At 41.2% G+C, this 22663-nt stretch overlaps 1 long non-coding RNA gene across 1 annotated transcript in view; it reads left to right on the top strand.

Moving 5' to 3' along the window:
• Nucleotides 1–22388, top strand: part of LOC122445862 — a 28898-nt gene extending 6510 nt beyond the window's left edge. Inside the window, exons 2-3 of the long non-coding RNA XR_006270708.1 lie at nucleotides 13904–14003; nucleotides 20472–22388. This is a non-coding gene — a long non-coding RNA (uncharacterized LOC122445862). The remainder of the gene's footprint in view (nucleotides 1–13903; nucleotides 14004–20471) is intronic.
• Nucleotides 22389–22663: the final 275 nt, after the last annotated feature.

Genomic DNA, 22663 nt, shown 5'->3' on the forward strand with positions numbered 1-22663 from the left:
ACTTGAGTTTGGGTAAGCTCTGGGAGTTGGTGATGGACAGGGAGGCCTGGCATGCTGCGGTTCATGGGGTCACAAAGAGTCAGACACGACTGAATGACTGAACTGAACTGAACTGATTGCCACTGTGTGCGTGTATGTGTGTGTGTGCAAGCTGGCATATATCAGTATGAGAGTGTGTGTGCATGTCTGACTGTGGGTGAGGATGTGTTTTAATCAGCAAATTCATACTAAGGAATCTCTAACCCACATGGCCTGGAAGAAAAAGACTAGGTCAGAACAAGACCAGGATTGAATCTATTAGCAAAACCTTGTGCTTTTAAACTAGAACCACTGGAAAAAAAAAAAACCAAAACACTCTGCTTAAAAAAGCCTCGGTTGCCTTAGTGTTGTCTGTAGGGTTGAGTGTGACCTTTTGTCCTGGGGTCCAAATCTCTGACACTGGACCTCACCCCCCACCCCCTACACCCGCCCAGCCTGCCCTGCCCCCACTCCACCCCTGCAGCCACAGCGCCTCTTGGACAAGGAAGGGCTCTCGGACTCCATGCTGTGTACACACTTCATCCTGCCCTTTGTCCCCTCTGCCCTTCTTTCTGGCATCCTTGTTCACCTTCCCACCAACATCCACCCTGTTGGGCATATCCCCAGCAGGTTTCTTGTCAGAAAAAATGTAGGATGTCATTTAAATTCAAATTTCAGATAAGCGACTAATAATTTCTCAGTATATGCTCCAAATAACTTAGCCACTGTTTATCTGAAATTTAAAATGAACTCTGTGTCCTGTATTTCCATTTGCTCCATCTGGCACTCTGACATTCCTTCTCCCTCCATAGAACATTGTGCACAGATCTCCCATAGCTCTTCTTATAGTATGATGATTTGTTATTATTATTATTGAATCAGCCATAGGCATACATATATCCCCTCCCTCCTGAACCTCCCTCCAATCTCCCTCCCCATCCCACCCTTCCAGGTTGATACAGAGCCCCTGTTTGAGTTTCTTAGCCATACAACCAATTCCCATTGCCTATCTATTTTACATATGGAAATGTAAGTTTCCACGTTACTCTCTCCATACATCTCACCCTCTCCTCCCTCTCCCCATGTCCACAAGTTTATTTTCTATGTCTGTTTCTCCACTGCTGCCCTGTAAATAAATTCTTCAGTACCATTTTTCTAGATTCCGTATCAATGCGTTAGAATACGATGTTTATCTTTCTCTTTCTTACTTACTTCACTCTGTATAATAGGTTCTAGGTTCATCCACCCCATTAGACCTGACTGAAAGGCATTCCTTTTTATGGCTGAGTAATATTCCATTGTGTATATGTACCACAACTTCTTTATCCATTCATCTGTTGATGGATGCTTCCAAGGTTGCTTCCATGTTCTAACTATTATAAGTAGTGCTGCAGTGAACAATGGGATGCATGTGTCTTTTTCAGTTTTGGTTTCCTCAGGGTAGATGCCTGGGAGTGGGATTGCTGCAATGCAATCCCTATGAAATTACCAATGTTATTTTTATTTTTATTAATTAATTTATTTTAGTTTGGATGTCCTGGGTCTTCATTGCTGCACAGGTTTTTCTCTAGTTGTGATGAGCTGGGGCTACTCTCCGGTTTTGGTGCTTGGGTTTTTCACTGTGGTGGCTTCTCTTGTTGCAGAGCATGGGCTCTAGGATGTTTGGGCTTCAGTAGTTGTGGTTTCCGGGCTCTAAAGCACAGGCTCAGTAGTTCTGGCACACGGGCTTAGTTGCTCCACCGCATGTGGGATCCTCCCAGACCAGGGATCAGACTCAAGTCTCTTGCATTGGCAAGTGGGTTCTTCACTACTGAGCCACCAGGGAAGCCCATGATGATTTCTTATTTTGCCAACTGTTGTCCCTTGCTGTTGTTCTATTGCTAAGTTGTCTCCAACTCTTTGTGACCCCATGGACTGAAGCACGTCAAGCTTCCCTGTCCTTCACTGTCTCCCTGAGTTTGCTCAAACTCATGTCCATTGAGTTGGTGATGTCATCCAACCAGCTCATCCTCTGTCATCCCCTTCTTCTCCTGCCCTCAATCTTTCCCAGCTTTAGGATTTTCTCAATGAGTTGGCTCTTGACATCAGGTGGCCAAAGTATTGGAGCTTTAGTTTCAGCATCAGTCCTCCCAATGCATATTCATGGTTGATTTCCTTTAGGATTGACTGGATTGATTTCCTTGGGACTGGATTGATTTCCAAGGGACTCTCAGGAGCCTTCTCCAGCATCCCAATTCGAAAGCATCAGTTCTTCAGCACTCAGCCTTCTTTGTGGTCCATCTCTCACATCCATACATGACTTTTGGAAAAACCATAGCTTTGACTAGATGGACCGTTGTGGGCAAAGTGATGTCTCTGTTTTTTAATACACTGTCTAGGTTTGTCATGGCACTAGTGGTAATGAATCCACCTGCCAATGCAGGTGATGCAAGGCACACAGGTTTGATTCCTGGGTCAAGAAGATCCTGGAGGAGGGCATGGTGGCCCACTCTAATATTCTTGCCTGGAGAATCCCAAGGACAGAAGAGCCTGGTGGGGTATAGTCTACAGGGTCTCAAAGAGTCAGACATGACTTAAGAGACTTAGCATGCACACACACATATATGCTGTCATCCCTACCAACATACATATCCTTGAGTCAAGACTATGACCATCGACTTACTCAATAAACATTTCTCAGTCATGTCCCATCTGTGAAGTACTGTGATAGGTGTGAGTTCCAGGACCACTGAGATCAGTCCTTGAGCTGGAACAAGGATTAGCAAACTGCTGCCCTAGCCTGGACCCAGCCCACCGCCTGTTCTACAAGGGCCATGGAACCTGCCAGACTCACTCAAGTATGTATTGTCTGCAGTTACTTTTACGCTACAATGGCAGCGTATGTGGCCTCTTGGCCTGCAAAGCCTTTAATGTTTACATTTTCAGGCGCTTTACAGAAAAAAATTGCCAACCTCTGGTCTAAGGATCTTACCATCTAGAGGAGAGAGACAGACATAAACAAGTAAAAGCAAATTCATCTTTCATCTCTGAAGCCTCATATACATCAATGTGTGGTCCGGGACCACCTATCTTAGAGTCACCTGGAGCCTCACCCAGTTGATGCTGATTTCTGAGCCTGGTGATTCTGCCCTTTTAACAAGGCTTCCTGGTGATTCTTCATACCAAAGTCCGAACATCACTGTCTTTGTGCCTGATCCCGTCTGCTGTGTGGTCAGCCCTGATGAATGGGTTGGCAGAAAGTATTTGTCTGTTGATTACATCTCAATTCTGTTAAGGAAAAAAAAAAAAAGGCCCTTGGCATTGTTTGTTACATAAAGTAATCATTTCAGCCTGTACTGTTGTAAGTTAACTTAGCACAATTATACCATCGATTCAGGTGTGGTGTGGCTGGTCTTCCTCCAGAGAAAATGCATGTCCAGACCATCCTCCTCGACTGTTCTGTGCAACATCTTACTCATCCCAAGGGGTGGTGGCTGCTGTCTGCTCCTGAGCAGTGCAGGAGAGCATCCTTTACTATGACCACCGTCTTCTGCCTCAGGGTCCCTTGCCGGGAACCGACATGGACAACATCATTCACAGTCAAGTAATCAAAATAAACTAAATGGTTCCTTCATGTCCCGAAGCTCAGAAAATGCTCTGTCTCCTTCTGGTGCCATGTGAGGGGCTGACAGAAGATAAATAAGAGTGAATTCAGCCCATTAGCATTTGGAAGGCAAATGTTTCCGAGTGAAAATAAAGTCTGTGACTATATGTTGAGACAGATGTTCACACTTGCTACTCTTGTTAGAGTCCTTAAGAAAATAAATTCCAGATAAGAGAGTCAGCCACGGGCATTCCTGAGGCCTGCATGTTCCTGGTTCTTCTAGCTCCTACAAGCAGCATGCGAGCACAAAGGGAATAAAGGATGAAAGTAATCTTCCTGGTAATCCCACTTAAGTTTTCTTGTGATAGCCAAATAATTGGGGCAAATGCATTTAAAAGAAAAACTTGGATTATCTGTATAATGAACAACTTTAATGACTCGTTATTTCACAAAGAAAAATCCAAACTAAATGTTCTGATGTGTTGGTGAGAGTGAAAGTATTTCAACCACACCTTACATGGATGGCAACGTGGAACGTAAACTGAACCAGTTCACACTTGTTTCTGCTGTTTGTGTTGAGTGCAGCCACACAGAGGTTTAACTTCAGTCATCCTAAGATAATGGAAATGTCTGGGTCTCACTGAATGCTTCATTCCCTGGGATGGACATCAACCTTCCTCCTCCATTCTTTTTGCTTGACACATGAAGTTATCAGTGGTAGACATGTTTATGTGAATGATTGTTTAGACATATTTTAAATAAAATACCATTGTCTGAACAATTTGGTTTTTGAGGGTTCAAATAAATGAGAACTGCTTTCTCTCTGACAAGGATTTAGACTAAAAAACAACCCCTCAAATATCACTCTATTTACAATCTTTGGATCTTTTTTAAAAATCCAAACAACCTAGGTCATTCTGAGCTTTATGATTTCTTTGCTTGATGTATCCCGTGTTTGTTAAATTTATTATATTCCAAACAGTTTATGCTATACTACATCCTGTACAGGATTTAGTTTGATGTAAAAATGCTTCTATGAGGACTTCCTTGGTGGGGCAGCAGTTAAGACTCCATACTTCCACTGCAGGGGCACATGTTCCATCCCTGACCAGGGAACTAAGATCCCACAAGCTGGGAGTTGCAGCCAAAAAAAAAAAAAAAAAAAATAAGAACTCTTCTATGCTTAGTTATATTTTCACATTCAAGGGCCCGAGGTGATTTTTTTTCTTTTAATATATTCTTAATAACTTAATACTTTTTTTTTTTCTGTGCTTCAGTCATTTATAGGGAGTCATTTACAGAAATACACCAGGGAGGGAAACTTGAGTTAAAAACTGTCTTCTCACATTTTTTTAGAAAGGAGTCTTAGAATTGGTTACTAATTGCACCAGCATGGGGCTTATTAGCTGGTTGAAACCCTATGGACGTAAATCATTAAAGGAGGCCAAATAAATTTTATGTGCAAATCTGAGGTTTACCAAGAAAAAAAAAAAATCCTCACTTATGTAATCATGCCGAGAAGGGATCAGGTGTTGTTATACATCGAGGACACAAAATAAATATAAAAAGTAAGTCCCCCACCATTCAGCTGTTTTTTATTAATAAACCTCCATCCATCATAAGTTGCTGGGAAAGGTGGCCAGATGTTAGAAACCCACTCCACTTGTCACCTAGGTCACTCCTGCAGGAGTTGTAATTTAGTTAATTTCACTACTACAGTAGCTTGATATAATTAAAGACTCTGTCGGGTGTGTTTTAAACGCTATTAAGTCATTATGGGTTTTTTCGGGGACCAGGAATGTTCCTTCATTGCAGAAAAGAGGGCCACGTTCTCAAACAAAGCAGTCAACAATCTCTATTTCTCTATTTTAAGAGGTTGAAGTTAAAGTACTGAGGGGTGAAATGTGATTCTCTGACATCAATTATGGAAATCAATAAAGAAGCTGCAACATACACGTGTCTTCTTTGCCCTCCCTTGATTGAAGGAGAGACCGTGGAGGGCCAATGAGACTGTGCTTGGTTAATAATCAAAGCAATAAATTCTCTATGTCAGAATTGCATTTTTTAAGTTGCTCTAAAATTTCTCTCGCTTTTTTGTTTTTTGGTGCTGAAGACTGTGTCTGAACCCAATTTACCTAATTCTTGAGAACAAGAAAGACATAGGAGAAAAAGTTTCCCACTGAACCAGTTTAAAATAACATAGGTATTGCTCCACAGATCTTTCAACAGGTCCAATCCATGAGCAAAACAGGAGGCAATTGGAGAAAATCAGGGGCTGAACAGGAATCTAGGAGCAGTCAAGTGCTAAAGAAGCTAAAATAATTGATAATAGCACCAAATGCATCTAAATGGATTGAGTAGATGAGCTGGTGGATCATTCTGAACCTCCTTTGCTGAGAATAAACCCCTTTCAAGTAAGTCTCTTTTGGTTCAAACAACCTGTGACCTGGATGCTTTCCACCCTGCTGAGTGGGCCTGACATCATCTCAGAGCTCCCCGGGTGCCAAGAACCCTTTCAACAACCCCTCTGGGGCACCAGGGAAGAGTGTCCGTGAAATCTTCCACGTGCTTTGTGATCATTTATTTGAGTTTGGTTTTACTGTGTAAGCACTACAGCAGTTAGCAATCAGATTCCCAGACAAGTCTCATAAATCAGGACAACAACCTCGAAATCCTCCTCACCTCCCCCCCGACCCCCGCCCCTGCCCCGTTCGTTCTGGAAACAGGAAGACAGGGCATCAAAAGAAGGTGCTGGGTTACTCTCTGGAACTGCCCGGGGACCCCTAGAGTTGCCTCTGAGGCATTACAGTGAGGTGTTGACGAGGGGTGAGAGTGAGGTGGTTGTCAGAGAGTTTGGAGTTGGTCTATTGTGGGTGTCGAATGACGCCAGATTATCCTGGGCAACAAAACACTTGTTTTGCCCAGATCTGCAATGTTTGGGGCACTTTGAGAAAGTCCCAAGGGGAGAAAAAGGTCCAAAAGAGAGTCACCAAACTGTTCTGAAGGCTTCAAGAGCAATAGGGCTGTGCTCCTTCAAGGTCAAGGATGTGTACTAGTATGACTTGGCCAAAGACTGGCTTATAGTCACCGTTGGCGGGGAGCATCAGAGGGTCCAGGTCATTTGGTTTTGACCCAGGGGAGGGGAGTGGTGAATACTATGAATTACCTCATTAGACCTAGGAGGCTTTGGCATAACAACCCCCAAACATATCTGAATGAAAATTCAACTGGACCTCAGACTGGCTTAGCCAGAATAAGGAAATCGTGTCCCACGGGAGCTGATCTAACATTAACTCCTCCTCATGGATATGCCTGTTGGAGGCTGTCATGAAGAAGAGAGGCCTGATCTAATTGGAATCTTGATTTCCAACTTGATCCAATTAGCATGCCTAGTTCGCTGAGGTCCTTTGGGGACTGAAAGGAGTCCAGTGACCAGCGGCAATGGAAAGTTCCTGTTTGGAGCTGGAAGTAAACCAGATGTTGCATGTGTGACTGGCTGTCAGTGTTGATCTTGGTTCACATGAGGATGGCTCCTTTAAGATGTGTGGGCTAATCAAAGCCAACTGGTTGTCTGGTTTTAAATAGATCTGGCCCACTTGCCTGATCCCCAACCCCCCACCATAACTGATTCAGCCTTTACACAAGTAAAGCTCAAGTTAAGGATTCGTCCATCTTTTACTGAGCACTTACAATGTGCCAGGCATCCTGCCAGGCACTGGGGACACACAGACACAGACTCCACCCTAGCAAGGACTTCAAGGCATGATCTGGCCTTGACCTGCTTCTCCAATGAGACGGGGGGCCACATCACACCTTTTGTGCTGCAGTTACACTGGCCTCAGGGCCTTTGCACATGCTGCCCCTCTTGGAATGTTCTTCATCCTCCCATCACGTGTCCCTTCTTTCAGGCCACAAATGTCTTTCCTGACCACTCCTTCTAAGGAGTAGACTTTCTACCCAGTGATCCAACAGATAGCCATAGTAATAGTAGCCATCACTTATTAACTGTATTCATCTTATTCTTTTTCTTTATAGCCTTTACTGCAATTTTAAATTATTTTATGTTTGTTTGCCAAGCAGAGCATTGTAGCTTTTGTTCAGTTGCTAAGTCAGGTCCAACTCTGCAACTCCATGAACTGCGGCCACACCAGGCTTCCCTGTCTTCACTATATCCCGGAGCTTGCTCAGATTCATGTCCATTGAGTCGGTGATGCCATCCAACCATCTTATCCTCTGCTGCCCTCTTCTCCTCCTGCCCTCAATCTTTCCCACCATCAGAGTCTTTTCCAGTGAGTTGGCTCTTTGCATTAGCTGGCCAAAATATTGGAGCTTCAACTTTAGCATCAGTCCTTCCAATGAATATTCAGGGTTGATTTCCTTTAGGATTGACTGGTTTGATCTCTTTTATGTCCAAGGGACTCCCAAGAGTCTTCTTCAGCACCCAATTTGGAGCATATTGGATAAGAATGTGCCCTGGGTAAGACTACCTGGGTTCAAATCTTGACTTTGCTACTCCATGACACTGTGTCTTCACCTCAGTGCCTGAATTTCTTAATCTGTAAAATGATAATAATTTTTTTAAAAGGTCAGTTTAATTAAATCTTTTAGCTAGTGGTACCACATTTCCCTGTTTTACTTTGGACTATTTGCTTAATAAAACATTAATATAGTGATGGGATAGAGACAGACTACATTCATGCACAGACGACATTGAACTAAAAAACTTGTATTTTTAGACTATGATTATTAAAATAACTATATATCTTTATTAAGTGGAGCACTTGACACCTATAAAATTTGAGGAGGAGATTTTGCTTGCCTGTAAAATATATAAAAATAGTTCTGAATTAGGAAAAGACAGTTACCTTCCAAGCTCACAAAGTGTAGCCTGAGATTTCTGTGGTCAGTGGATCCATAAGCGTAAAACAACTGAACTCAGATGGTTCAACTTAATCTCAAAAAAACTGGCCATTTCTAGGTTTTAATCATTTGCTATTAATAGCTCAACATAATGAGAAGAGATGAGGTAGTTAACACATCTAAAATATAGTAGGTGTTAATGACATGCATAGATTATTGTAAACTGTAACGGGAAGTATGATGAGTAACTTAAAACAAAAGAAAATAATATTTAAAGCATTACAAAAGAAGTGTAACAAGTTGTTGGTGATAGGTAATGTTTTACAAGAGAAGGTATATGTTTTGGAGCATTTTTGAAAGGTGGATCTTGTGGTGAAAAGAAGCCTGTTAGTTTTAGAGTCAAGTACTAATTGATGTGGTTAACATGTGATAATATGGAAGCTGTGATCATGGGAATGATATGACATATTTCCAGTACTTTAACTAGCAATCTAGAACTTCTTTTGTTTTCTAACAAGAGCGCTTTAAATAATCCACGAATGGTGTGACTCCTGAGTGGTGTATGTATCATCACAGTGTCGATAACGAAGAATTGCTAGCATTCTACCTCCATCACACCATGAACTCTCTGATAGCTGATACCATTGGCAACTGGTGTCCTGCTGAATTAAGGGGTTTGGTTAACTGAATTACTGTATGTAGCCTGTATAAATTCTGAATATTCAGGCTTGCACCCAATAAAATTCACGGGACATTAATGTGCTGCTGAATAGAATTTCATTTTTCATTCAAAAATTATGTAAGATGATTATAATGTTTTATATTCACCATTCTGAGCACCAGTGATTATTCTGATGGTGTCAAACTGGTTGGTAGGTCATTTCAGCTGACGTCTCAGACAAACATATTGTTTCTAGACTGGATTTAGATTTAAGTGATAGAGTAGTTCACACTTAGAGCTTTTTGTGGGTCAAGGCTTGGCGTGGTGTGGCATGCATGCCCAGTCATGTCTGACTCTTTGTGACCCCATGGACTGTAGCCCACCAGGCTCCTCTGTCCCTGGAATTTTCCAGGCAGGAATACTGGAGTGGGTTGCCATTTCCTATTACAGGGAATCTTCCCCACCCAGGGGTGGAACCCACGTGTCCTGCATTGGCAGGCAGATTCTTTACCACTGTGCCACCTGGGAAGCCCCTTCATGGGTCAGGTACTGACCTAGGTCCTTTAGAGTTTAATTCCGTTAGTCGGCACAGCAACCCATTGGAATAAGTACTACTACTAATCTCATTTTATGCATGATGAGGCCGGGGCCCCCAGCAGTGAACTTGTGTAATGTTTCTCTTAATAAGTGGAGGTGCTAGGATTGGAATCCAGGCAGTCTGGCTCCAGAATTCATGTTTTGGAACCTTTACACAATACCAGTCTTTGGTTGGTGTGGCCGTTTCTGTGGCGGGCGGGCGGGGGAGGGGGGGTGGGTATGTGCATGGGAAGGAGCCTGATAAATTACTTAAACATTGAAAAATGTGATGATGATGTCTGTGTATTCCTATTTTTACATGATATCTACATGTATATGTGTATGGTTTGCATAGGCCAGATTTTCACCTCAAATGGATAAGATTATTCTTTTACTTTCTGGCTGGAAATCTCATATTAGTTATCAGAGTCTTGGGTTAAGATTTTCTCTCCTCTGGTAATCTTTTTAAATGAAAATACTGTTGGCAGAGAAATAGTTTGTTGGGAATTAAAACATCAAATGCCCCAAGATAATTAGGTTCTGAATGGAATTTTTTCCATCTGTGAAGCACTCTCTAAAGCAGTGGTATCTTGAGGCCTTAGAGAAACACTTCTTAACTCATTAGACTGACTCTCATTGTGAACTTTAGAACTATAATTTAAAAATTAAAACAAGTATAAGTTATTTAACTCTCGTGAGCTATAGCATATATATTGCAAAATAAAGGAATAAAAAAAATCTATTCTCAAATGCTGGTTTGCAAATGTTTGAGAAATTATAATGTTTATAGATTGTTAGCACAGATTAAAAGTATTATTATTTCATAAATGAGGGCTATTTGTTTATATTTCTTGGAGTGTTTTTAAGTACATTTTTACTGAGGTAGAACATATACAAAAAGTGAATAAATATTAAGTATATAATTTGATCAAACTTTACAAAATAAAGACATCTGTAAATGAGCACAGCTATAAATAGCATGCAGACTGAAACATAGATTACTGAACCCACAGAAGACCCCCCTTTTGCCTCCTTACAGGCATACCCTCCAAAGGTCAACTACCCTGACTGCTGCCAGACCCAGTTAATTTTACCTGCTTTTAAGCTTTCTATAATGAGATTCACACAGTGTATGTTATTTTGTGTATGACTTCATTCTGATTGTGAAGTTTATTCCTGCACTTGAATATAGCAATATCTTTTTGTCGCAGTAATGTAGTCCATTTGGGGATTCATTTTATAAATGTCATTTAATGGGCTTCCCTGATTGCTCACATGGTGAAGAATCTGCCTATAATGCAGGAGACCTGGGTTCCATCCCTGGGTCTCGAAGATCCTCAGGAGAAGGGAATGGCTACCCACTCCAGTATCCTTGCCTGGAGAATGCCATGGACAGGGGAGCCTGGCAGAGGGACACTGTCCATGGGATCACAAAGAGGTGGACACGACTGAGTGGTCAACGCTTACAATTTAAATGAGGACTTTCTCTCCTCCAGGCAATTCTAGAATCTTTGAACTTTTCTACACTCTGTTTATCCCTTTCCCTCCTTTTTATTGTTGTCATGCATGTTACTTTCCGATTTTTATATTTTTATAGATTTATTTGAACATATAAAATATTTTTATAGGTTTTTGTATTTACTTAGGACTATCCACGTGACACCAATGACCTTTTTCCATTTCTCTTTATTTCGTCCTGCATTGCTGGCTTCCACCTGGGATCATTTTTCTTCTGTCTAAAAGCAAAACAAAATGAAACAAAATTCCCTTCAGTATTTCCTTTAATACAGGTCTGTGAGGGATTAATTCTCTTAGTTTTTGTTATTCTAGAAATGTCTCTATTTGCTTCCAGTTTTTGTTTTCCATTTTTAAATCTTTTTATTGAGACATAACTTACGTACAGTAAAGAGCACACATCTTAAATTTATAGCTTAATTCATTTTTATATATGTACACGCCTGTGTAACTACCACCAAGATCAAGATATGAAACATTTACAGCATCCCAGGATACTTTTGTGCCATTCCAAGCCCAAGCCTGCCCAGAGGTAATCACTACTCTGACCTCTAGATTAGTGGGTCAGATTAGTTTTACCTATTTAAAAAAATTAATGCAAATTGAAATCATATCAGGTACTCTTTTATTTCTCCTCTCTTTTGCCTAACATTATATCTTTGAGTTTCATCTATGTTGTGTGTATAGTGTATAGTATATTATAGTATAATAGTATAGTATAGTATAATACTATAATACTATAGTATTATGCTGTATAGTATTCCATTGTAGGACGTTACCATATTTGATCTGTTCGTGATCATTTGGTTTGTTCGCAGTTTTTGGCTATTGTAAAGAGTGCTACTTCCAACATTCTTGCTTAACTCTTTGGAGGACATAGTGCAATATTTTTTAATACATGCCTGGAAATGAAGGTGCTGAGTCATATATATATATATATGTGAGTGTATATATATTTAGCAAAAAAAAAAAAAAAGGTAATGTGTATTTTTTTCCCCTGTATGCTCTAAGAGTTTTGTCTTTGGCTTCAGCTATTTTACTGTAATGTGCCCAGAAGTAATTTTTCTTTGTTTGTCTGTAGTTTGATGTTATTTTTCAATTTTGGAAAATTCTCAGCCATTTCTCTTCAAATATTGCTTCTGCCCCATCCCTTTCTTCTCCCATTCTGGGACACTAGTCACATATATTTTAGACTTTCTTGTCACCCCCTGTATGCCTCTGATGCTGTTTTCTATGCTTCCCAACTCCTTCTCTCTTTGTTCTTCAGTCTTGACTGTTTTCTACTATGTTCCTCAGTGGTCTGTGTCTCTCTTCAGCTGTGTCTACTTTTCTGTTAAAGTGCTCTGTGGAGTGCTTAGTTTCAGCTATTCTGTTTTTCTAAAACTTCCATTTATTTCTGTTCTAGAATTTCTACATTTTTATACATTTCAGTTCTATTTTCTTGAATGTATTAATTGTAGTTATATTTTAAAGCCTGATAACTCTAGTATCTGGGTTAACTGCAGTTTGTTTTCATTGCAAATGTTTTGTCTTGGTTCTTGGTATGATCAGGTAATTTTGCACCTTAAGCTAGGTACTTCTGTATGAATTTTGCAGGAACTTGGCATAATGTTTTCCTCCTGCAGAGAGAACACACCCTATCCTTGGGCAAGCAGCAGAGAGGCAGATCATTTCAGTCCTGTAAGGGACCAAGGGGCCCCAAGCCTAGTTGAGCGCTTTTGCGGTGTCTAGTCCTGTCCTGTTTGCTTTTCCTCCTAGGATGGCATTCTCTCATATTTCCTGGAGCCCCAACTCTTTGGTGGGTCTAGAACTCTTTTTTTTCTGCCTTTCCATCACTCTGAGATAGCCACAAATTCTGTTGCATTCTCAAGCCCCTTTCTGCTTGGCTTCTTAGCTTCTCTTTCTGTGCTACTTGCGAGAAGAAGCTTCTAGGAGAAATCCGAGTGTTGGGCTCAGTGCTCTCTACCTTGCTTTTCTCTATATCTTGCCCTTCAAATTCTGGCTGCTTGGCAACTCTGAACTCCAAGTTCTGTCTCTCCAACTTGAGGGGTTGCCTAACTTCTGCTGGCTCCTCTGCATCTTAGTAGCCTCTTTCCACTTTGCCTCTCAGATTTTTGCTTCATGCCAAACACTGGCAAATGCTCCAAGGAGAAAAGAGGTGTGCAGAAACTTGTGCTCACCTCAGTGAACTTTCCTCCTCTGGGACGTGCCTTCTCAAGTCCTAGATACCTTGGCAGTTCTCTGATGCCTTTAGATGGACGGTTTCGCTATTTTATTCAGCCTCTCTCCTGCTGAGATCTACCACAAGTTACTCCATCACAGTGGTGAAAAGCTTTTTACCACTTTTAAATTTGAATAAACACATGCTACAGTCTCCAACCAACCTGAAGTTAGACAATAAAATAGAACATGGTGTGACTATTTTTATAATTTCTTCACTATTTGCTGTGATGCATAATAGCTTCTGGAACGCCTTAAAATAAAATCACTGAGAGTACAGATTTTGGTTTTATTATTGTTTAGGTTAAGATAGAAGAGGAAAGGTTACAATGTGACTCAAGTATTTATCTGGTGAAAGATCCCTGGCATCTTGGGATCCTGGTGTAACTACAGTGAGGTCACTGGATGCAGGAAGGGTTAGCACTAAATAAATGGCTGGTCTAAATAACTAAATAACATCTCTGTCTCAGTTTCCCGTAGGAAAGTCTCCTGAGGTGCAGACACTGATGTCATTTATAGGCTGAGGTGAGCTCCATTGCTTGGAATTAGCATCGGCCTTCTTCCCGGGATGTGAGTATCTCAGTGGCCCAGGAAGGCTACAGCTGTCAATCACTCCTGCTGTCATCAGAAAGAGAAGCCCCCTTTTAAATGGACAGCATTTTAAAGGCTGTCAAATAAGAGCAAGAAGGCCAGGAGTCAACTCTGTCTTGCTCAGAGGGTACCTCATCTTTAGAAAAATGCGTACTTCAGGTTTTGCAAAGGAAAAATAAGTGGCCGTTTCCCCACCCTTCATTCTTTTGGTAAATATTACGTCCTTACTATGTGTCCAGGTGCTGTGGGGAACACATAGGGATATAAAACATTATCCATGGCAATTCCAGCAACTTCACACTCTAGGGAGTAGCCAAGATTTGGCTCACAAGTCAAAGCAGCCTGCTGTGTAGGGTGAGCATAATTTCTATGGAAGGTGAATGCGGTCGGAAGTTGCCCGAGGGGATCTATGAGACACAGAGGGATCCAGGAGGGCTTCCTGAAGGAGGCAACTCTCACTGATGCCACTGCTCAGCAGCTCTTAGCCACTGCTTCCTGAGATGACATGATGCCCAGCTCTGCTTCATGCTTTCCACTGGCTCTTTCTTCCTTTTTTGGTTCTGTGGTCTAAACAAGATTTGACAACAACTGCCACTTTAGCATTCTGTGGTTTATTCCCGGGCAAGTCCCTCTCCAGGGCAATTGGTGTCATGGGACGTCTTCCCAGGCTTTCTTCTTTGAACCTTTGCCATCCGGATTGAACACTCCCCTGCCGAACACTACACCGTGGCTTCTCCTTCACCGTCAGCAGTTGCCAGGGGGTGAATGAAAATGCTGGGCGATCAGAGAGAGAACCAGAACCCGGCCTGCTCAGGCTCCATGGCTAGAGCTTGGAAGGGGCTTCAACAAATTAGTGGCATTGAGAGAAAACTCTTTGTAATCATTTCCTCCCTTTTGCTTGTTGGCTCCATGAATTTTCCAAAAGGCTATGGCCAGAACTTTATGGAAACCAAATGATATGGTATTTGAGAGGCATAAAAGATAATTGGTTCAGAGTATCAATTCATCTCTTCCCTGTAGCTCAGGAGAGAGGGTTTCCCAGCCCTCATGTCCTTGGAATCCAAAAGGGGTTTATTATTCAAGGCTGATGTAAATTTGTCAAGTCATTTAGCCTCAGAAGTAGTTTTTGTAAAAATAGGTTCAGGCTCCAGCATGGAGGCATCCTAGTCATAGAGGGGGAGCAGTGAACAGGATATGGAGGAGAAAGGATGCTGAGCCCACGTGGAAGGCAGAGACCAGGTGGGGCCCCACACTGCAGATGGGATTCTCCGAGGTCAAGTACATTACTGAGTACCCAGCAGGGATTCATGTGGTTCAGTCGAATTGATTATTGGAATTGAGTTGCATCCTTGCGCGTGCTGGTCCTATACTCTCACTTAGACGTCTCACTTGCCTGAGAGTGAATGTCTCCTGGGCTATTCCCTGCCTTGGGGAGTGGTTAGAATGAGGGCTGCAGCACTCAGGAAATTCTCAGACCCCATCACCTTGACCTCCTGGGTTTCAGCAGCCTCCCATGCGGCCTTTGTGGACGTGATGGAAAACAGAGCCCAGTGCGGTCTGAGCGTCCAAATCCAGTTGAAGGAGGCCCAGTGGTTGGTAAAAGTGGGCTGAAGTCTACTGCAACAAGGCCTCCAAAGTATATACACACCGCTCAAACGTTAGTCCTTGCCTTTGTTCTGTTTAACATTCTATTTTTTAAATTGATTTTTATTGGGGGCATAGTTGCTTTATAATGCTTTATTACGTCCACTGTATAGCAAAGTGAATCAGCTATACATATATCCCTCTTTTGGGGTATTTCCTTTGCATTTAGGTCACCAGAGGGCACTGAGTAGGTTTCTGTGAGAAGGTTCTCATTATTTATCTGTTCTACATCTAGTAGTGTACAGATGTCAATCTCAATGTCTCAGGTCATCCCACCCCTTCCCCATCCCCCTTTGTGTTTTTTTAAATAAAGGTTAAAAGGAGGATAGTATGGTGTGAATGGACTAGAGGTGCTCAAACTTAGTCTTTAAAGGGCCTCATGGTGAATATATCAGATTTTCTTGTCTCCATGGCCTCAGCTGCATCTTCTCAACTCTGTTGGAGCTGTTGTATAACCCTGTTGTAGTTTAGCCACGGATAACGTGTAAAGAAGGAGCGTGGCTGTGTTCCAGTACAATTTAGCTTTGGAAGCTAAAATTTGACTTCCACATCATTTTCAACTGTCATGAAATATTGTTCTATGGGTCGTCCCCTCCAACTAAGTAAAAATGTTAAAGTCATTCTTAGCTCGTGGGTTGTACAAAAGAAAGTAGTGGCTGGACTCAATCTGTGGATGTAGTTTGCTGTCCCCTACAGCAGTGTAGACAGTAGGATGCTTGGAGTCAAGATCCCCAGGAACTGTGAACTAGTTAAGTGATGGACCAAATATACCATAAAGTGTGATGGACTCATGGACTCGGTGTTCATTCAACAAGTATTCATTGGATGTCTACTGTGTCAGTCAGTGTTCTTGTTACTGGCAACACAATAGTAAACCATATAGCTAAGATCCTGCCCTCAGGAGCTTACTTGTGCATGCGTGCATGTGTGTGTGTGTGCACTCTGAGGATAACTGGTGATCACAGTCATTCCTAAAGGAAATCAGTCCTGAATATACATTAGAAGGACTGATGTTGAAACTGAAGCTCCAACACTTTGGCCACCTAATGTGAAGAATGAACTCATTTGAAAAGACCCTGTTGCTGGGCAAGATTGAAGGTGGGAGGAGAAGGGGATGACAGAGGATGAGATGGTTGGATGGCATCACCAACTCGATGGACGTGAGTTTGAGCAGGCTCTGGGAGTTGGTGATGGACAGGGAAGCCTGGTGTGCTGCAGTCCATGGGGTCACAAAGAGTCAGACATGACTGAGTGACTGAACTGAACTGAACTGAACTGAGTGATCACAGATCAGCCTGGGCCTCTAAGAGCTAAGCACCTATTCCCTTAGGAGACATGGATAGTGTTCTACTCTTAGGTTCAGAGGACCAAATCCACAAATACAGGACTATGGCTACATCTTGTCTGGAGTCTCTGTTGACTCAATGTGAAGTCAGTAATGTGTTGTGGCAGAATTAAAGGTATAGAAGAATGAGAAGTAGAATGTTTGAAGTCAAGACTGGATCTTCCATCTTTTCTCAGGCTAGTCAGGTCCTGCTTTGACTGTTGGTTTAGACATGATGCAGTCCCTTATCCAACAGCTATTTATCTGTGCCAGGGGCTTCCCTGGTGGCTCAGCCGGTAAGGAACCTACCTGCAATGCAGGAGACCCAGGTTCAAGCCCTGTGTGCAGAAGATCCCCGGGAGAAGGGAATGGCAACCCACTCCAGCATTCTTGCTTGGAGAATTCCATGGACAGAGGAGCCTGGTAGGCTATACAGTCCATGGGGTTGCAAAAAGTTGGACATGACTGACTAACACTTATCTGTGTCAGACATGAGTTTGAGCAATAATTTCTCAGGAATGCTGGAGTGAGTGAGGTGGGGCTGGGCTAGAGGACTGTTAATGCCCCTCCCTTTATTAAGGGTGAGTTGTGCAGCTTTGAGGAAAAAGTGAATTCATAGAGATCTGGAAAGACGTATGGGTTCTGAAATGGTAAATAACTGCTAAAGATATCCATGCTGTGCCTCTGTGATCAAGGCTGATAGAAGGGCAGAGCTGGGTCTTCCCACCAGGAATATCTCAGGGCTAATGCTGGCAACAGGATATTGAGCTGAAAGATCCTGGGTCTACCAATTTTGGCAATTTCTATTTTCTGATGAGAACTTCATTGAAATAGCATAGGGTCTCAATTATCCTCTAATAAAAATATTATTTAATATTATATATGTGATAATATATAATTATATACTATTTAATAATTCTTACTTTTAATTTTCACTATGTAGTGAAATAGTATTCATGATTGTGACTTTGAGGCATTAAATTTTCCATTAAAGATATATAACAAAAAAGAAACAGACTCACAGATATAGAAAACAAACAAGTGGGTACCAGTGTGGAGAAGGAAGTGAGGAGAGGCAATATGGGGTAGGGGTCTAGCAGATATAAACTCTCAGGTATAAAATAAGCCAAAAAGATACATTGAACAGCATGGGAATATAGCCAATAGTTTATAATAACTATAAATGGAGTATAACCTTTAAAATGTGAGTCGCTATATTTTATACACCATAATTTATATAATATTATACATTAACTATACTTTAATTAAGCAAGTAAATATATTATTAAAGAGTAAATAGGGTAAAGATCATATCGATATTAAATACTAGGTACTGTTTCAATTGTTTGATAAACACAACTCTTTATTGACCAGAATGTTTAATCACCGAGTACCCATTTAGTCTCCAACCAATTCAGGTCCACTTTGTACAGCTGTAGAAAAAAAGTTACTAGTAAGTAAGAAGACAACCATTGCTTGTCTTGGAAGATCTGAGATACAACATTTCCAAATTAAAAGTTTTCTGAAGGAACTGGTGAAGTGTAGGTGACTTTGGAATATCTTTCATTTGAAAAATCTATTTTATTAATTCTGAGATATGCTCCCCCACTCCACTTTTTAACATTTTTGGAATTATAATGTATCTGGTCATCAGTGGCATCTTTAATTTTCATAATTGTCTTTCTTCCTTCCTTTTCCTTCCATCTTTCCTTCCCCTCTTCTTCCATTCCTCCTGCCTCTCTCTTTCTTCTTTCACATAAAAGTATATCTTTCAGTTCATAGCATTCTACATTGTTGCAACATTTTTAAGTAAAAGATCCTAATCTCATTGTTGGTAACTTGGGGTGACTTGGGAGGTGAGGTCTGATGTCCACAATCTCTATCACCCTCTTCCCAAAGCTACTGTGTGCTGTGCTGTGCTTAGTCACTCAGACGTGTCCAGCTCTTTGCAGCCCCATGGACTGCAGCCTACCAGGCTCCTTTGTCCAGGGGGATTCTCCAGGCAAGAATACTGGAGTGGGTTGCCATGCCCTCCTCCAGAGGACCTTCCCAACCCAGGGAACAAACCTAGGTCTCCTGCATTCTTTACCGACTGAGCCACCAGGAAAGTCCCTAAGCTACCTTAAGTAAAAATAATAATATTCCTTAACACAGAAAATGAGTGTTTTCTCTTGATTTTATGTAAAATGCAAATGAAAGCTTCTTTATTTTTATTTATTTGTAATGAACGCTTCAGTTAAAAAGCAAAACACTATGTTTGCTGTTGCAGATACAGCTTTAAGAAAAGTTTCTGTCCCAATCACAGCCAAATTGCTGACCCAATGCTTCTCATGTATTGGAAAATCAATGGTGTCACTCTCAAAGGGAGGCAATTTTATTTCAAGTGTGTCTTTGCATTTTATAATGAAACAGCCTCTAAATCCCTTTTTCTTCATCATCACACTTCCTTGCAATGCCTAAAAGAGGCTAAAAGCAAGTTATATATATATATATATATATATATTTATATATATATTTCAAGATGAAGGTTATTTTTTTGGTCAATTGCAAACCCAGGGACTCAGTGGACAAGAGTTCCCTGCTACTCTTTTCATCTAAATCGAGACCAGGAGACTCACTGATGTGCCTGAACTTGTTAGTAAGAAGATTATTCTGCACTTGGGCTGGAGGTGGAGACCTCATTTCCCGTGTTAGATCTCTGGGAGTGAACAGTGTGGATGGTGTGACTGGCGATTTAAATGCTTTTGACACTTCTTTCTTCTGGTTTTCATTCTGGGTAGTTCTTTTCAGAGTTCAAAGACTCTCTCTTCCAGGACTAGAAACTTGGTGATATATGACTGTCTCTAAGTTTGTCCTACTTTCTGCTTTTAACAGTAATCAAACCTCATTTCTCAATTTAACTTGGCTAAAAGGGCTTGGAGTCTAGCTTTCAGAGATTTCTTGTGATGTCAGGGAACACAACTGTGGGTTTCTTAGCCTTCACAATGGATAGAATAAAGAAGTTGACAGGCTTTTATAGAAAAGATTCTTTTGTCTTTATGTTTGAGGTTATTTTGTGCAATTTAATAATCATCTGCTTTCTTTTCTTCATCCTTGGTCAAAAGTTTTGGTAGGAGTAAATAGAAAATAAAAGTATACCCATGGACAGTTCTGCTAACTATGTAGGCCTCAACCATCCATCAATTTACTATACAGCATTTCAATGTCCAGTCTGGGGAAAATGGCAAAAATCTATATTTTTAATAGACTAAAAATCTATTAAATCAGTTTGTCAGTTCTTCTAGCTCCAGTTTTGTTATTAGGTAGTCCTGCACAATCACAAACACAGCAAAAATGTGCAAGGAATTCAAATGGAGACTCTAGCTTTGGTTTTGATGTTGTTTTACTAAGCATTCCAGGAAAAAAAGATATTTGTTTAATACTTAAAAGAGGTTTTGGGGATATCTGATTTTTTTTTTTTCTTTTCAAAACCCAAAAAGAACACTCTTGTTCACCCTTTCCAAGAATCTTCAAGGTTACCCTAATCTGAGAATATCTCCAGCCTGGAGAGCAGTGAGAAGTCAGCTCACAGACCTTTACTTCCATCACCTCCATGAGAAGGTCCTGCTCATGTACGTGGGACATCTTCTCCTGAAAACGTTCGCTCAGAAAATATTTCATCTCTACTGGAAACTGAAATGGCATTTGTAGTAAGCAGAGAACCATATATCCTAGGTCTTTCTCCATTCTTTCCTCCCTCTTTCCCTTCCTTCTTTTCTCTTCTTCCTTCCTCCTTTCCTCCCTCCCCCTTTCTGTTTTAATTTGGCAGCTAATGGCTCAGCAATAAGATTATTTTATCTCAAGAACAACTTCTCCCACTAGAATATATAGTTTATGAACTCTTAACTTAATTCTTATTCTTAAAATAAATGTTTTTCTTTTCACAAAAGTAATATTTATTGTTGAAATGGCCTTTAAAAACCCTAAAAGTATAATGAAGAAAAGAAAAAAATGTGATCCAAATTCCCACCCTAATGTTTGGGTGTGTTTTCATCTGGTGATTTTTCTCTGTAAAACAAATTTTCTTTCTTTCTTTCCTTCCTTCTTTCTTTTCCTTTTTTGCTTAGTAATATGTTTTGTATTCTGCACATTTCACTTAAAATATTATGCCTTCTATATGCTGTTAAAAGATTTATAAATGTGATTATTGATGGCTGCATACTGTTTGACCCAATGTTGACCACATTGCCCCAGCCATTCCACTACTGTTAATTTTCTAGGGTGAATCTAATTTTTACTTTAGTTTATGAATGAATACAACGACCACCTCTGGGAATAAGTCATTGTCAGTATTTTACCTCTATCTCTTACCCTGTGCAGAAGTCTGAAAAATTTATGGTAAAGGTCTAGGTAGTTAATTTATAATTTCTTTACTCTCCCATTGCAAAACAAAAGCACCCGTGACAATATGCAGATACCTGGACATGGCTGGTTTCAATAAAACTTTACTAAAATATGATTCAGCTCTTGAGCCTGTGGTTTGCCAACTCCTGCTCCAGTGTATACAATTTTAGGCTTACAAGTCTCAAAACTTTTTTTAGAATCAAGTATATAATTAATCACAAATCAATTGCACTATTCTCTTGCACTGCGGCCTTTAAAGTTAATATTTAGATCCAGCCCAGCTCACTGGCAACAGTCCATTGCCCGTCTCCAGGGCAGAGGAGCGGTTTGCTGACGGCAGCTCTCCTGGCAGGTCCAATGGGCCATCTCCCAGACTGGGAAGCCCGAGGGAAACCATCAGCTGGCCTGGTGCAATGACACTGTGACATTATTTACCCACATGTCAACTCTGTTTACAGAGTGACTCCAAAGGGCTTAGCCTCTGTTTGTACCTGCACTTGCCAGACCATCACTGGTTCTAGCCTCCAGCCAGCCAGGTTACAAGCCAGAAAAGTCAACTGAAAGGAAAAATGCAGTGAAACTAGTCTTCACAGGGCTCAATCCTCCCATACTCCGTGGCTAGATGCACTTCCCTAAACCCAGCTCCTTGGAAAGTTTGAAATAAAACCAGCTGAATGTGGGAGTCACTGAAACACTCTCTCGGATCTGGTCATTTCAAGCCTCTCTGTAGCTGTTGTGTAGAGTGTGGCCTCAAAGGGAAAGGATTCTGTTATGTCTCTAGGCAGTGTCAAAAATACATATGTGTGTGCAGCATTGTGGGCGATTCTCTTGCTCTGGGAATACTCAAAAGGGAGGTCAAGAATAATGGTGTCTGTATATTTCCATGGAATCAAGAAGTGTATATAGCTGGCATTAAAACATCAATCAGCTTGCTTCCTTCCCTGAATCAACCCTAAATATCCATTGGAGACACTGATGCTGAAGCTTCAGTACTTTGGACACCTGATGCAGAGCCGACTCATTGGAAAAGACCCTGATGCTGGGAAACATTGAAGGCAGGAGTAGAAGGGGGCGATAGAGGATAAGACGGTTGGATGGCATCATTGACTCAATGGACGCGAGTCTGAGCAAACACCGGTAGATAGTGAAGGACAACCAAGCCTGGCAGCCCACGGGGTTGCAAAGAGTCAGATACAATCGAGCACCTGAACAATAACAGAATAAGAACTTTTGTGTGACCACCCTCTCAGTTAAGGTCGAGTGCAATGTTTCTTGAAGCACTAGGAGG

Source organism: Cervus canadensis, chromosome 8, assembly GCF_019320065.1.
Source record: "Cervus canadensis isolate Bull #8, Minnesota chromosome 8, ASM1932006v1, whole genome shotgun sequence".
In the NCBI taxonomy this organism is placed as follows: domain Eukaryota; kingdom Metazoa; phylum Chordata; class Mammalia; order Artiodactyla; family Cervidae; genus Cervus; species Cervus canadensis.